This window comes from Typopeltis vanoorti, chromosome 22, assembly GCF_054136105.1.
Source record: "Typopeltis vanoorti isolate ZY-2024b chromosome 22, IOZ_Tvanoo_1.0, whole genome shotgun sequence".
NCBI lineage: Eukaryota > Metazoa > Arthropoda > Arachnida > Uropygi > Thelyphonidae > Typopeltis > Typopeltis vanoorti.
In genome coordinates, this window is record NC_143570.1 from 24,890,772 (window position 1) to 24,908,268 (window position 17,497).

At 37.4% G+C, this 17,497-nt stretch overlaps 1 protein-coding gene across 1 annotated transcript in view; it reads right to left on the reverse strand.

The window, feature by feature from the left end:
* Sting (transmembrane protein sting) overlaps positions 1–17,497 on the reverse strand; it is a 200,996-nt gene that overhangs the window by 180,093 nt on the left and 3,406 nt on the right. The gene's annotated exons all lie outside the window — the stretch shown is intronic.

Below are 17,497 nucleotides of genomic sequence, written 5' to 3' on the forward strand. Positions count from 1 at the left end.
GATTAGTACGTTTCCACTGATTTACCAAGTCTATTCAAATCTTTTGAAAGACCTATACATCAGCTCACCACTATATCCTCAACTCTGCCTCATTTGCAAACAACTGATATACACTGCTTTGAAAGAAGTCAAGGAACACCATAACATGAGGAACAAACAGCCATGATGCCTACATTAATAAAATGTAGACTTCCTTTTGCTGTGATGACTGCAGCAATCCTACAGGTATATTTTCCACAAATGTATGATAGCAATCAATGGGAATTTTGGATCATTCTTCCTGTGGCATATAATGAGGTCCTGGACTGTTGTGGAGCAGACAACCCTTAACCTCATCTGACACTCCAGTTCATCCTACAGATGTTCAATAGAGTTGAGATCAGGTGTGGTGATGTTCATATCTACAAACGATGCAGTTATAGCAGCAGCAGTCTTATGATACTGTACACTGTCTTGCTTAAAGAGACATTAGTCAGTTCTGTAAAAAAAGGCACAAAGGAAGCAATACATTGTCCAAAATGTTCAGATACCTGTTTGGAGTTCACATTATTACAGGATCATACTATTACACCATCACCTCCGAATTTCATACTTGGAGTTATGCACAGTTATGCATTCTAGTAAGAAATCTTCACCAGGCATCTGCCATAGCCTAGCCATCCATCTGCTTGGCAGAGGGTGTAGTGTGATTCAATGTTCCATAACAGAGCTTTCCTAGCTTCCATGTCCCACTGTACATGCTGCATGTTGGTTCAGATAATGTGAGGCTTACATATTGCAGTTCTAGCATGTAAACCAGTGTTGTAAGCTTCGGCTCTGAATGTTTTTGTCCAGATTCATGTTTAAGTTGATGCCCGGAACTCAGCATTCAATTATTATTATTATTATTGTTGTTCCGGGCAACTCCAAGGAGTCGACAGACTCATCGAGGGAGGCCCTAACATCGTGTCAAGAACAACTATTCGACATTGACACGGTATCTACCATACCTTGCCTTGAACTCATTCATGGTCGTAGCACTCACAACAGACTCTGGAAGCTTATTCCACTCATTCACCACTCTCCAAGTAAAAAACCTAGCTCTAACACCCTTGTCAACCACGCTCTTTCCCAGCTTCCATGCATGGCCCCTAGTCCTCCCACCACCAGTCATATTTTCAAAAATATCTTCTGGATCAATCTTGTAGAAACCCTTGTAATTTGAATGTCTCAATCATATCACCCATCCTTCGCCTATCGTCCAATCTCTGCAACCCACAAATCTTCAACCTATTCTCATAAGGTTCATTCCACAGACCTTCTATCATCTTGGTCACTCGTCTCTGGATCCTCTCCACTTCCTCCCTATCACGAAGAAACCCTGGTGCCCATAACTGGGCACAGTAGTCCAGATGGGGTCTTATCAAGGCTCGATACAGAGGAACAACAACTTGTTTGTCTCTGCATGTTAAAGTATTTTTCAGAAGCCAAGTGATTTGATGAGCTGATTTAGTCACTTTTGCAATGTGTCCCCTAAACTTCAACTCCCTATCCACCAACACTCCCAAATCCCTGGCCTCATCAATCTCCTGGAGTACAGTTCCACCAATGCGATATACTGCTGCTATTCTTTTCACCCCAAAGTGCATAACCTTACACTTTGCCACATTAAATTGACATCCATTTTTCCTAGTCCAGTCCTCCAAACTATTGCTCTACCCAACTTTGCATCATCAGCAAACAAGTGAATACTTCCTCTCAAATCCTTTCCTATATCATTGATGAACAAATTGAAAAGCAGTGGTCCAAGAACAGAGCCCTGCGGCACACCACTAGTCACAAGCCATCTTTTAGACTCCACTCCTGCATAAACCACTCCCTGGTATCTCTCCTTCAACCACCCTCCTATCCATCTCACCAACCCTATATCTATTTCCATCTGTTCCAGTTTACTGATTAGGGTTCCATGTGGTATCCTGTCAAAGGCCTTGGCAAGGTCCAGTAGTATCACTGTAAACCCATTACCCCTATCCAGTTCAGCCGTCACTGTGTTATAGAACGTGAGCAAGTTACTGAGGCATGATCTACCCTTCACAAAACCATGTTGTCCCCCGTACAATATCCCATTTTCATCTATCCAATCCTGTATTCTTTTCTTGACTAATTTCTCTAAGACCTTGACAATGATTCCTGATATGCTAATCGGTCGGTAATTTACAACAGCAGTCTTGGAACCACCTTTATGTAGTGGAACTATTTTCCCCTCTTTCCACCCCCTAGGGAATAACCCAGACCCGAGACTCAAATTAAACAAAATGGTCAAGGGTACTGACAATTCTTTATCTGCTTCTCATACGACACGAGGTGGTATACCAACCAATCCCACGGATGTATTGACATTGAGGTTATGCAATAGACTACTCACCTCCACTTCATTCACCACAATTCCCGTATAATCTACTGGTTTATTCGTTTCTGCAATGTCACCACCTGGATGATATATACTTGCAAAGTGCTCACTCAGTAACTCAACTATATCAACTGATTCAGTTACCTCCCTACCATCGGCATTCTTTAAAATCATTCTGCCATGATAGCTGATGAATGGCGGTTTTTACATATTATTTTTCATAGCACCCTACAGTCACATTTGGTGAGCGTGGTGGGTCATCCAGTGCAGAGTAGCACTTGCAATTGAATCCCTATGCTTCCATCTCAGTATGGTATCACTGATTATTGACCTTATATGGTCAAATTTGTCAACAATCTGCTGAACTGATAGGCCTGCAACATGGCATCCTATCACAATGCATCTTTCAAACTCTATCAGTTCCCTTCTAGCAGGCATTTCACTTGGACGTAGTTGCACTAACTTGGAAGCATCATATTCCTCCAATTTAAACCAGCTAGAAACATGCGACTTGTTACATGGCACTATGTACCTTGCTCATGGGGGTGTCCATTGACTTATTTCCAAGCAGTGTATATATATATATATTATATATAAAAATCAGTCTCCAATCCACTTCATTAGCTAATTATATAAACATTATAAGCACCCCAACTGTCTTAAAAATCAAGTCAACCTGAAATCTAGTGTAAATGTTTACAACTTTCTCCTATCAACTACTGTCATCACTGTACAAGGGGGGGGGATCTCAAAAGTTCAGAACAAAACTGATATAATCATAAGAAAGAATATTAGTAGCAGAGTTACGAGGGTTGTTTGAAAAGTTTCATAAAAAAATAAGTGAAACAAATTTTATTTTTGGAAAAAATCACCTTTATTTCTACATAGTCTCCATCAAGGACTAAACATTTGGTCCAGTGAGTTTCCGATTTTTTCCTCCCATCTAAAAATTAGGATTTGTCAAAATTGTGCAAAATAGTCACTGACAACTTTGATGACATCCTCGTTCAAAGAAAATTTTTTCCCACTGAGTCAAATTTTTAAGCTTGGGAACAAGAAGTCAAAAGGGGGCAACTTCGGAGAATATGGTAGATGTAGAAAACCAATTCGACCCTCAATTTGTGCAATTTTGTAATTGCGATGGCCGATATGTGGGACAGTGCATTGGTCTTGATGAAAGAGCACTGTTTTTTTGCACCAATCTTGGCCGATTTTTAATTTTCTTCTTTTAAACAGTAGAACAATGATGCATAATGAATTCCTGTTACTGTCTTACCCTTTTCCAAATAGTCTATCATGATAATTCCTTAGGAATCCCAAAAAAACAGTGGCCATCACCTTCCCAGCTGACAAAACAGTCTCTGCTTTTTTCGGTGCACTTTCACCAGGCATTGTTCACTGTTTTCACTGCTGCTTGGACTGAGGTGTGTAGTGGTGGATCCAAGTTTCTTCTACAGTCACAAATCGACACAAAAAATCCTGTGAATTGCAACTGCATTGAAATCGCATGCATTTTTGATTGACAATCAACAATCACAGCACCCATCATGCACACAGCTTTTTTTCATGTGCAATTTTTCGTGCAGGATATTATATACCCATTCAGTTGAGATGCCTACAATCTCAGCAATCTCACACACTTTCACTCGACAATATTCCACACTGATACCATGGATTTTGTCAATCATTTCCTTCGTAGTGACCACAGTTGAGCATCTGGAGGTGTTTTTAACATCTGTGATGTTTTTTAAATTTATATTTCCATTACATTAGGGAAAAAAAATTTCAACTGCTTCATCTTTGATGGACTTACGACCACATTTAAACTCATTTATCCCAAAATAAATATTCTTTAATGCTGCTGCAGAGTCCCCATGAACTGCATGTAACTCGGTTTCGATCTGCGCAGCCACCCACTTCTTCAAATAAAAGTGTTTTATCAAACAAATGTTTTATCAAAAAAGTGTTTTTGCCAAACAAGAACTACACGTCGCAGGTGGCTAAATGCCAGGGATCATGAAAAAGATGATACATGCCGACATTGGTATGAATGAATGAATTATGTCACCATCTATTGGAAATTTAATCTACTTTTCAAACAAATCTCATATGAAGGTACCTTATATTCTTATACCCTTGTATGTTCTTTCTTGTGATTATATCAGTTGCTTTAATATAATTTTCCAACCCCCCCCCCATATTATATTTTGTAACCAAACGAAGATCTTCCTTTAGAATAAAGAATTTGGACATCATCCACCCTCTCCAATACCACAGTCTTAACTAACCTTTCCAATACCTTAATTATCATTGAAGAAATATAAAGCAATCTATAATTTAATACTTTCTTTTTAACACCTTGCTTCTTCCATTCTCATTCAGTACAGTGGATTGAAGGTGGTTGACTGCCACTCCCAACCCACCCTTCTCTCTCAATCTCCCTTCCTCTTGATCATAACATCATTTCTCATTTAAATTAAATGGTTCCATTGTGTCATTTCTTCTCTCACTGGGTATGAACAAAAAGGGAGTTTTTCTTTAGTTTACTTTTCAGTATGCTCACCATTTTATGGAAATGTTCAATTCTTTCCATAACCTCTGCTCTTCAAAAATTTCTGCTTAATTTCACACGCACCTTATTTATGAGCCCCACTTCCCTTTTTATTTTCTGTGATGTTTTTTAAATTTATATTTCCATTACATTAGGGAAAAAAAATTTCAACCACTATCCCAAATCCAGAATATTTTAGTAATAAGGTGTGACATCTTTTGGCAACTTATACGAGGGGGTCTGGAAAGTTCTTGGCCTAACAATAAAGAAACGAGTTTATCATCATCATCACCATCGTCAAATTCCTGCCCTGTACCCTCAACGGGTGTACAGGATATGATAGTACTACAAGAAAAAAATTACATCATTACTAACTTCCTATCTACAATTTTCCTCCAAATCAGTCTATTACTTGTCAAGACTCCAACATTATCAGATCTAATATTTCTATCATCTAAGGCACTTTGTACCGTATCAATCCACCTATATCTTGGTCTTCCTCTGGGTCGTTTTGCTGCCAACCTGGCAGAGAACACTTGTTTTGCTAATCTTTCCTCGCCCATTCTGTTTAAGTGACCATACCACCTGAGATTAGCTCTGCTAACACATTCCTGGATGCTGACAATGTCAAGTTCTTTCCTAATATCCTCGTTTTTAATATGATATTGCCATTGATGCCATCTGTTCACGCCTATAATCTTTCTCAGGACTCTCATATCTGCGGTCTCTAGTCTTTGGTCAAGTGTTTTACTTCTGACCCAGCTCTCAGATCCATAAGTTAAAACTGGTTTGAACACTGTCTTGTATACAGCTAATTTAGTGTTCTGACTAATTTCTCTCTTATTCCATATGAATTTATTCAATTGACTTCCTACCATACCAGCTTTGCTGATTCTGCTGTCTATTTCTATATTTAATTTACCATCTTCAGTAAAAATAGTGCCTAAGTAGCTGAAATGTTTCACTTGTTCCACAGGTTCTCCATTCACAATACAGTTGACATTTTCAATGATTCTGCCTATTTTGATTGTCTTTGTCTTTTTATTGCTGACTTTCATACCATATCTATTACAACAGCTACTCAATTTAGTTAGAGAATCCTGCAGACTAGTAGCAGATTTATTTAGAAGTATAACATCATCTGCATAAAGCAAAGAGCTGACATTAACCTCTCCAATTTTGATATCAGGTTTAATACCACTTTCCTTTATAATGTGATCCATATAGATAATGAATAACAGAGGAGATAATGTACATCCTTGTCTCACACCAGATTTAACATTAAACCATCTTCCTGTACTTCCTTCAATTCTAACTGCTGACTTACAACTCAAATAAAGACTAAGTATTGCTTGATATAATGCCCTATTGATACCATATAACTGTAGCGTATTGAATAGCTTCTCTCTTGGCACCTTGTCATATGCCTTTTCCAAATCGACAAAACTTAAATACAGATCTCTGTTATATTCCCATGCTTTCTCGACTATTTGTCGTAAAGTGAAGATCTGATCCTGGCAGCCTCTATTTGGCCTGAATCCAGCTTGTTCTTCCACAATTCTTCTCAACCGTTTCTCAAGTATACTTGCATAGATCTTGCCAGGAACACTCAATAGGGAAATACCTCTGTAATTCTCACATTGTTTTATTTCCCTTTTTATATATGGGTACTATGAGAGCTCTACTCTGCTATTTAGATCCCCAACAAGGACCAACTTTTCCTTTTTCATTGTGCCAGTTGCTTTTTCTAAAGCCTCAAAAAATTCCTCAACTTCTACCTTAGTAGAACCTTCTGTGGGACCACAGGCACAAATAAGTCTCATTGTCCAGTTCCCCAAAAACGAGTTTATAATTTCAAAATTATTTCCATTTTTCAACATAATCTCCCTTATAACTAATACATTTATTAGTTATATGTTATAGTTATATGTAGCTAATACAGCGATGCTCCAGCGCTATTACCCCGTCCCTGTAGTGGTTCTCAGTAAGATCTGCAAAATATACCATCTACAGCTGCAATCACCTCTTGATTCAAAGAAAAACGCTGAGCAGCGAGGAAAAGTTTTAGTGTTAAAAGGAGCCAAATCTGGGGAATAGGGTGGATGATCCAACAATTCATAGTGCAGATCCCTTAATTTTCCATTTGCCAAACACTTGATTTTTTGCCAAAAAAGATGATTTTTTCCTTCTGCAAACCGAGTCTTTTCTCACAATTTTTTTCGTCTAGTCTGTTTAAAAGATTGGAATAATATTCCCCGGTTATTGTTTTATCCTTTTCAAGATAATTAATAAACAAAATGCCCTTAGCACCACAAAACACTGATGCCATGATCTTTCCTGCTGATGGAACCGAACTTTGTCTCTTCTTTGGCACCAAACAACTGGCTTTTGTCCATTGTTTTGACTGCTATTTGGATTCTGGTGTGTAATGGTGAATCCAAGTCTCATCCATAGTAATAAAACGCTCCAAGCACTGTTCAGAGATTTTCGTGCGGGTTCGTTTTTGATTTGCTGTGAGCAAGCGCAGCACCCATCGTGTTGAAAGTTTTTTTATGTGCAAAATATATCCTACACGTTCTTTTGAAATGCCTATAGTCTTAGCAATTTCATGCACTTTGACTCACCGGTCATTCAATGCCATATCGTGCACTTGATCAATGATTTCTGGTGTTACATTTCTTGTTGCTTTTAAGTGGATCATCTTCAAGACTTGGTACGGCCATATTTCAATTTGGCAGCCCATTTCTTAATTGTTGAAAATGAAGGAGACGAGTGCCCATAAACTTTTATGAACTTTGAAAGAATTTTTTTTGGCGTTAAACCTTCTTTTACAAAGAATTTTATATCTGCACAATACTCAATTTTATCCATTTCAAGGGATACAGAAAACACTTTTGCTTCAGACAGCTGTATAAAACAAAGTACTTGATAGAATGACTTGCAATTTCACATGGATGCTCATGACAGATGTACGAACTTAGAAAAAAAAAAAATCTCTTGCCGATAGTGTTGCCATCTATGGTCGGGGCCGAGATTCAGACCACCCTCGCATGTGGAAATATGACTTCTGCTTTATTCGACCTTGGTATCACTTCTGGATCTGGCTACCAATGATGAGAACTCAATAAAAGTTGAAACCAGCCTGGGTAGTGGCCCTTCCCATAATGCATAGCATTATACATGTCCATAAGGATATGTGCTTTGCATTATGGGATACTAAGGCAAATGATGTGATGTCATTAGCCTCTATAATCAAGTAACCCAGTCGTGAAGTGACTTCATGTGCAAACTTTGTTTGCTCACACTTGGATAAAGGATGAAACCAAGAATATAATTTATTCACACTGTTAATTTATGCTATAAATTAACAATGCGAGTAAATGGCGAAAACTTTCAACATTTACCAGCCCTTGTAATTCCACATATACCTCCTCTTAAATGAAAGGTCAAGACCATATGATCACGCACACCAATTGGCGGTAATGTGATCATATTGGTTATGGACAAATTCTCTGATGCAGTTACTAGATACAGCACTTTCAAATCCTTAGTACATTCCATCACATGCTGCCTCAGGTAATTATTACTTAGTCACTGCATAAATTCAATTTCCTTCTTCCCATGTGTCCTCTCCTCCTTCCAATCTATGTTCTCATAGTTGAAGTCCCCAATAATAATTACCTGCAATCCATTCATTGAGCTTATTTGCCAATGCATCCTATCCTCATCATCTTTTCCATCCCCTTGTGCATAGAAGCATCCCACTGGATATTTTGTTTAGAGCTAGCTTCTATCTCCCATCAGATAGCCTCAATTTTTTTTGTGTTGTTGTAGTTCATGGCTATCATCCATAACACTCCTCCTCCCATTCTTTTATCTCTATCCTCCCTGAATGCACTATACCCTTCACATTCTATCATACTAACTATATCATCTTCTGTCAGCCACATCTCACTAATGCCAATAATTTTGGCCAGGATGACTAACTAATGAATTCGGAACAATCTCCCCCCCCCCCCCGCCAATGTTCTGAATGTGCCTGGCATTAATGTACATAAAGTGCAAAAGTCCTGCAGGCCTACTGCTATCCTGATGATTGATACTGTCCCACTCTGATTTCTACCAATGGTAGAAACTTAGACATTTTATGCACATTCTTACACTCAACTGCCTCAGTGATATCTGCATACCACTCAACAACTTCCTCCCTAAAAGCTCTAGTTTCCCTGATTTTGCACATCCACTCGCACTTCACCCAACAACACTTTTTTCACTCACCTTGTTCACTGTCTTTGTTAGTGGAAGAAAATACAAGTTCCCATTTTCTCATAAAACTTTAATATAACCCTATAAAATGTATTTTTTTCCACATCAACAAAACAAAGAAACAATAATAATAAATGCAACTCAAAGAACTCTCTCTATAATTAAAGAAAGAATGTAACTATAGGGAAAAGGCAGATTTAATTCACTAACCTAGTTAAAAGAATTTCATTTGGATATTTCAAAGTTTATTAATAAATGAACTTCAAAAAAACTTGAAGACAAAATTACTGCCAGAAACTAGAGTGACCAGACGTCCCTTTTTTAGACTCTGGTCCCGTTTTCCTGACAAAACCTTAATGAGACACTAATTGTCCCTTTTTATTAACTTTAGTCCCATTTTGTCCCTTTTTTGAATTCGTGGCATGACTTCATTCTTAAATGTTCGAATACGGAAAGGATAATGACACATCAGGAGTATACGGTAGTAGATAAGTAAGCACATCAGGAGATTGATGAGGCCAGGGACTTGGGAGTGTTGGTGGATAGGGAGATGAAGTTTAGGGGACACATTGCAAAAGTAGCTAAATCAGCTCATCAACTCACTTGGTTGTTGAAAAATACCTTGACGAGCAGAGACAAGCAAGTTATTGTACCTCTGTACCAAGCCTTGATAAGACCTCATCTCGACTACTGTGTCCAGATTTGGTCACCTAAGTTCCTTCTTGATGGGGAGGAGGTGGAGAGGATCCAGAGGCGAGTGACTAAGATGATAGCAGGTCTATGGAATGAACCATATCAGAGCAGGTTGAAGATTTGTGGGTTTCAGAAATTAGTTGATAGGCAGAAAAGGGGAGATATGATTGAGACATTCAAATTGCTAAAGGGTTTCTATAGGATTAATTCAGAGGATATTTTTGAGATCAGGACTGGTGGTGGGAGAACTAGGAGACACCTATTGAAGCTGGGCAAGAGTGTGGTTAACAGGGTGTTAGAGCTGGGTTCTTTACTTTTAGAGAGCGGTGAATGAGTGGAATAAGCTGCCAGAGTCTGTTGTGGGTGCTATGACGGTGAGTGAGTTCAAGGCAGGGTATGATAGATACTGTGAGGATGTCGTATAGTTGTGTGGACATGATGTTTAGGGCCTCCCTCGATGAGTATAAGGACTCCCTGGAGTCACCAGTAATAATAGTAATAATGTCTCTGCTGGTGACATATGATAGCTTGAGATTGAAAACATGCATGCTATGACAATATCAACCATTATGAATGCACTCGCTCTACGATAGGACAAAAGTACTGCAACTAGTGGCAGAACTGCAGCAACCAGACAGTAATAAAGTTACTTTGTCTACCATATCATTGTTTTGTGCTTCATATGCTGGTCTGTTAGTAATTGTGAAAGTTAAAGCGAGTATATATTGTGAGTGGTGATATTTCATTCAGATTTTATCATGCCGAAAAGAAAGTGTAGTTTCACTTGGGATTTAAAAAATATCCCTTCTTGAAAGATGACAAAACAACAATCAAGTTGCAAGGTACTGTGTGTTGTTTGGTTTTTCAATTGAACATGGATATCGTTCTGATATAAAACAACATTTGATGAAGCAAAAACATAAATTGGCAGCCACTGCTCGCAGTTCAAGTCAAGATGTTAGATCATTTTCCATGAAAAATTCAAAGTGGCAATTAACTGACCAAAGTAAATGTCTTGCAGCTAAAAGTATTTACGTTTTATGCAGTGAAACATAACCTTTCTTTGAGGTCATGCACCTCTGCAATAGTGAGAAATTTATTTCAAAAGAAATTTACATGTGGGCAAACAAAGTGCCAATCAATTTTAGTGAATGTTCTAACACCTTACACAATGCGAGAAATAGCAATTGAATTGAAACAAGCCAAATATGTGTCAGTTATGGTAGACACATCAAATCACAGAGATCTGAAGTTGATGCCTGTCTTTGTTAGGTACTTCATCCCGAACAAAGGTATTCAAGTAAAAGTGATAGATTTTCAGAACATAACAGGAAAAACAGCAGAACTGCTTGCAAATCATATATGATATTTTGTAGAAACAGCAGCTGACTGAGAAAATTATTGCATTTTCTGCAGATAATTACAAAACCAACTTTGGTGGATACAAACGAGGTGGTTCCAACAATGTATTTTCAAGACTCAATAAAGGGTTAAAAATGAACATTCATGCTTCATGAATTCATGGTGTACAGACAAGTGCTGGTATTTTGCCTATTAATATCAAAACAATTGTAAATAAAATATTTCAGTATTTCTACATTTACACTGTGAGGGTAGAGGAATTCAAGAATTTCTACACATTAAAGAAATTGAATACAAGCATGTTCTAGGTAGCATACAAACAACATAGTTTTATCACTACTACTACCAGCTGTGAATAGGATTACTGACTTATATCTTTTTATCACAAGATAAATGCCTTATACTGTTGAAATCATTTTTCAGTAACCAACAATCAATACTTTGGCTCCATTTCACGCAAAGCCGGCTGAAAATATTCTCAGCAACAATAATGAAAATAGAAATGGAAAATATTTCGGCAGCTGAAATGGTAGAAGAATTGGAATTGCTCCAACAGAAAATTACAAATAGGAAAGCTGAGAATTTCAAACATTTAAAATGTCATCAATTATTTCAGAGTTCAAAGATGAAGGCGTCTTTGATGAAAAAGAATTTTTAGAACACTACAAATTTATTTTATGATACTTTTCTTGAATATTTAGGCAAATGCCACTAACTTGTGCTGAAGTTGCAAGTAGCCTAAAAGCAATCAGTGATATTGACAGCAAAATATTCAATATTGTATTCAATATAAAGATGAATTATTTGATGAAGCTAGCCATATACACCCTCTGTCCAAAAAGAAACCGAAAATAGAAGAAACTAGTAGCGCTACCTGTTGTATCTTTTTGTTGTTGAAAGCGGCAATCTTCATTAGTGTTATGTCAACTGTTTGTGACATTTGTTTCATTAGAAGCCGAGTTATAGTGCCAAGAGTGACTGTGTTTTGACAAACAGTTAGTCATCACGATATTCATGCCGTACGTGATGAATTCTCGTTATCAATCGTTTCAAAACTTCAAGATAAAACTCACCATTGACCGTTTGGACAGGCAGAATGAATTCTTTGTGGAAAATGCCCTTGGAATAGTAGAAACAAATCAGCATAGTCTTTACTTTTAACTTCTCAAAGCAACTTTTTTTTCAGATGCCCCTCTTCTGGTCTCCACTCAGCACTCTGGCTCTTTGTTTTGGGCTCATACTTCATCACCAGTAACAATCGTTTCAAGGAAGTTTGAGTCCTTACGAGAGGTTTTAATGAGGTCCTTGCAGTGTTCAATTCGATGCATCTTTTGGTCGTCTGTCAACTTGTGGGGGAACAAATCATGAATTCAATTTACGAAAGCCCAAATTCTTGGTCAAAATATTGTGCAGAGTTGATTTTGGAATCCCCGATTCATCTTTAATCAATCTCACGATGATTTCGGGTTTTCTTTGATGAAATCGCGCACTTTTTGGATGTTAACTTCGCTCAGTCCGGTTTTTGGACGACCCAGCTTTTCGTTGTCCTCAAGTCTCACAACCACTTTGAAATCGCTTAAAACACTCGTAAACTTCAGTACAGGATAAGCATTCATCACCGTATTCTTTTTGAAGCATTTGATGCATTTCGGTAAAACATTTACCAAGTTTAACACAAAAGTCAATCGCAGCTCTCTGTTTAAAAGTCATTTTCCGACCGTTGTTCAAAACACACTGTCGGAAAATATGTCAACTGTTTATGACATTTGCTTCTAATGAAACAAATGTCATAAACAGTTGACACAACACTAATGAAGGTTGCCGCTTTCAACAACAAAAAGATACAACATGTGGCACCACTAGTTTCTTCTATTTTCAAAAAGTTTTGTTTCTTTTTTGGACAGAGGGCGTAAGTAATGTTGTGAACTTCAAGATGGAAGTGGGACTTGCATCTTCTGCACTTGGCCGAATGAAGGTAGACTTATAGTTTGAGTCTAGTCACTGACTGGAGGAATTTTTTCAAAGTCTTTCTTCGATCAATTCCAGAGTTAGTCGATCTCTGGCATGGGCAAGTGGGTTTTTTCTCTCACGGAAACTTGGGTTTTCATCCCATAAACTCAAGAAAATCGACTGTAGAACCCACATTATTTCAGACAGTAATATATCCTGTTAGGGTTAGGTAACAAGAGATGGCAGCACTTGTTTACTCATCTCTTCATCAGTGCATCTATAATTAGACACCTATAATTAGATAGACATGGGTCAGCTATCTCTGATTGGCTACAGGTGGAGATTGAACTGTCCACTCAGTCTCCAAAAGCTACAGGGCTAAAACAGTCTCGCCTACTCCCTATACGGGAACAAAAAGGGTGCTAGCTAACTATTATTATTACTTCAAGATGGAAGAACACAAATGCAGAAGTGGACAAAAAGGAGTGTGACATGTATAAGGTGCTTCCAAGAAATAAATATCCACTACAAAAACATACTGCCAGTTGTTGCATTTGTTATGGCAATCCCAGGAACAAACGCAGTTGTAGAGAATTTTTTTTCTCATGAGTTCTTTGTAGTCTTATGAAAAGAACGGCTTCAACACCAAGACTGTGAAAGCAATAATTGTGATGAAGACACACTTTGACATTTCATTTATTGAATTTTATGAGTGCATCTTGAAAGAACCAACACTTTTGGAAGAAATAATGCCTTCGTATGAATATAATAATGATAATGCTGATACTCTATAATTAGAATGCATACTTCAGTCCTGTGTATTGTAATTGTGTTATTCCATTTTTATGTAGAGCATACCAGAAGTGTCCCGTTTTTGTCCCTTTTTTTAATTGTTGAAAATTTCAAAATATCTCTTTTTGTTTTGAAAATCTGGTCACGCTGCCATAAACAGTCCATAATCCCTTGTTTTGACAAAATATGGGAAAATCCAAAACCTTTCATGGATATAGCACTTGATTTCCAGCACTTTGTTTCCAATGTGGAAATAGAATAGAATGAAATACTTAGTTGGGGACTGAGGTTCTTGGATTTGATCATCTCATTAGAGGATGTTATTATAAATGAAGTATCAAATCACCCTCCAATTTTCGTGAGTGTGATCATGATGTGATTACCTGAGTGGTTGCCAGCAGTGTGAGGACCTCTGTGAGGAAAGGGTATATGTGGAACTATATGGTAACCCAAAAAGTCTGTGCAGTTTTTCATAATAAAAATTAAACAGCTGCAGAAATTTTTGTAAAATCATTAAAATAAAGATCTTCACAATCTACAGCTCTTTTCCAATGAGATCATCATCATCATCATTTATTTATAATTTTACATTATATAAATAGGGAAACTAATCAAAAAATAAGTATTCTGCGTACACTAAGATAGGACTTGGAGGTTGTTATGACGTGAAGGAAAACCAGGCTTCTCTGTCATATGCTAATTGACGGATCTCCAATGCAGAGTTGGGGGGGAAATGGGGAGAATATTGCTGATGTGTTTCCAATATGGAGTCCGGGGTCTGCCTCTTTTTCCATCTGTAGGGGCGTAGAGGACCAGAGCATCAAAGGGTACAGAGGGTGGATGTCTAAGTTGGTGGCCGAGCCATTTTATTTGGTTTCTTTGAACAGTGCTGACTAGAGGATCTTGCTGGGTTTCATCTAATATAGTAGAGTTGGAATGTGGTCTTCCCAGGAGTAATCCAGGATATTTCTTAGACAAGTAGATACAAGTTTGTAAATACTGCTTTTATAAAACGGTCCGTCTTTAGAAGTAATAAACCTAGCAAACTGTTTTACTGCGGAACTGTCTATTTCACATGTGATCTACCACCAAAAAAATGGGGAGTAATCGCTTGGAAAAATGTCAGGAGAATATGGAGGATGAGGGAGCATCTCCCATCCTAAAGCACAAATCTTCTCACGGGCAAGTTTTCAATATGAAGTTTTGCATTGTACTGTAAGAATAGCACTTTCTTCAGATTAACTAGTCCTGGCTGTTTCTGAAGTAACACATCCTGCAAACACTCAAGTTGCATCGAGTAGTTCTCATCATTCTTCATCCCCAGAAAACAGTCTTCTGGGGATGAAGCAGTGCCTTTGAAGTGTGCAGTACTGGATTGTTTGGTAACAATTAATGATAAGTTCGGTTCCTATTAGAGTACAAGATCCATTTTTCATCACAAGTGAGAAGTAATTATGGTTCGTTTTTATGAAATGAAAGAAGTGAAGAACAAATTGATAGCCTTTGAAGTTTGTTATCTGATAAATGCAAGTGGGACCTATTTGCTTAGCTTTCGTGATTTTCCCAGTTGATGCAAGAGTAAACAAATTGTTTCAGCACTCATGTTAAATGTTTGTGAAAGTTCTTGACATGTTAATTTTGAATTATTTTCAACAGTAGCACATTATTCTTTATTAATGGAGTCTTCCTAAATGTGGTGCATTTTCAAGTGATTCATCACCAGAAACAAATTTTTTAAACCATTTCTGCACAGTATGTTCTGCTACCACATCTTTTCCAAATGGTATACATATCTTACAGAATGCTTCTGAAGCCCATGAATCAAGTTTACATTCGTAAACCAAACAAGTCCAAATTTTTAAAAGGTCTCAAAGTCACAGAAAAGAGTACACACCAAGTTAGAGAGCACCAATTGACTGACGTGTATCTATGGCTTATGGTGCACATAAAAAATTGCACTCTGCAAATCATTACAAAATAAAATAAGTCACTGCAGTGAACTCCCGAAAACTGCATGCACTTTTTTTTGTTGAAAGAAAAGGTGCAGTATGAGAGGAGATTGGCTGCTAAGGCTAAGGTTTTCCGCTATATGGCAAGCAAGAGAAAGAATAATTATGGCAGATTAACACTGGTAGATAGTCATGGCAGCAGAATAACAGTTGTAAAAGATATAGTGGAATTACTGACCTTCATCAGCATATGTCATACTAGTGTAAATGATGACATGCAATATATAGAAGAGAGGTAAGTATTGGGAGAACTGGAAGTGAAAGAATAGAGGTGTATCAGATGTTGGTTGGGTTAGATGTTAATAAGGCTGTGGGAATAGATGACATATCACCACGTATTCTGAAGGAATGTACACCACAGATGGCTATGCCCTTGACCTGGTTATTTAATATGTTGACTAAACACTACGAGTTAATTCGTAGTTGGCAGTCAATTAGACGTCCCAGCCATTACGAGTTATCTCGTAGTGGCTGGGACGATCTACGATGCCAACTAGTTACCGGCCTGATTGGCTGAGTGGTTAGCATATCCGCTCTCCAGCCAAAAGGCTGCAGGGTTTGAATCTCGCCGTGGGCATGGATGTTTGTGATTGTCTGTGAAGTACTAGTGGTGGTCAGCGGTAGATGGCATTGGTATAAATGATGAAAGTAGTTGCAGTTGATGGAGTGGTGAAAATGGATAGTTGCAGAGTAGGTGTCCTCCCTGGAAGTGTTGTGTAATAAAAATAATAGTAATAATAACTATGATCATTCTCGTAGCAAATACGTGCCAACTATACATATTGTGTCCATGGCAAGTCCATTCAAAGCCTTCATGGCAGCGGGAAATGAAACAAGTCATAAATAAAATGCATCTATTCAGAAAATCATCATCATACATATCAAGGATTTAGGCCTGGCTTGTACTTTAAGGCTTGTTTTGGTAATCATTCTGTTTTCATTCTATGAACGTGTTCTATTCATTTATGTTTATATTTTTTAATTTTTTCTATTACTGGTTCTTGGTTTAATTCTTTCATAATATCTTCATTTCTTTTGTGATCAAATAGGGTATACTTTGCAGCTTTTCTCATAAACTTTATTTCTGCTGTTGTTAATCTTTGTTTGTCTTTTTGTTTTATTGTCCAGATTTCGCTTCCATACATAAGACTGGTAGGGCTAATGTATTGTATACTTTTAGCCTGGTTTGTTTTTGAACTAGGTTTGGTTTAAATATAGAGTTAATTACACCTGTTATTTTTAAATATTTTGCAATTTTTACGTTTATATCTTTTTCATATGTGATCATACATTATAGGTAGTTAAATGAATTCACCTGTTCTAAGATCTTGTTATCTATTACTATTTTAGTTCTTGCTGGATCTTGTCCTTTAAAGGGCATAGTTTTTGATTTTTCCATTGATATTATCATACCATAATCTTTGACTATCTCATTTAGATTTAAAATAGCTTTCTGTAAGTTATCTTCAGAATTTGTAATTATTA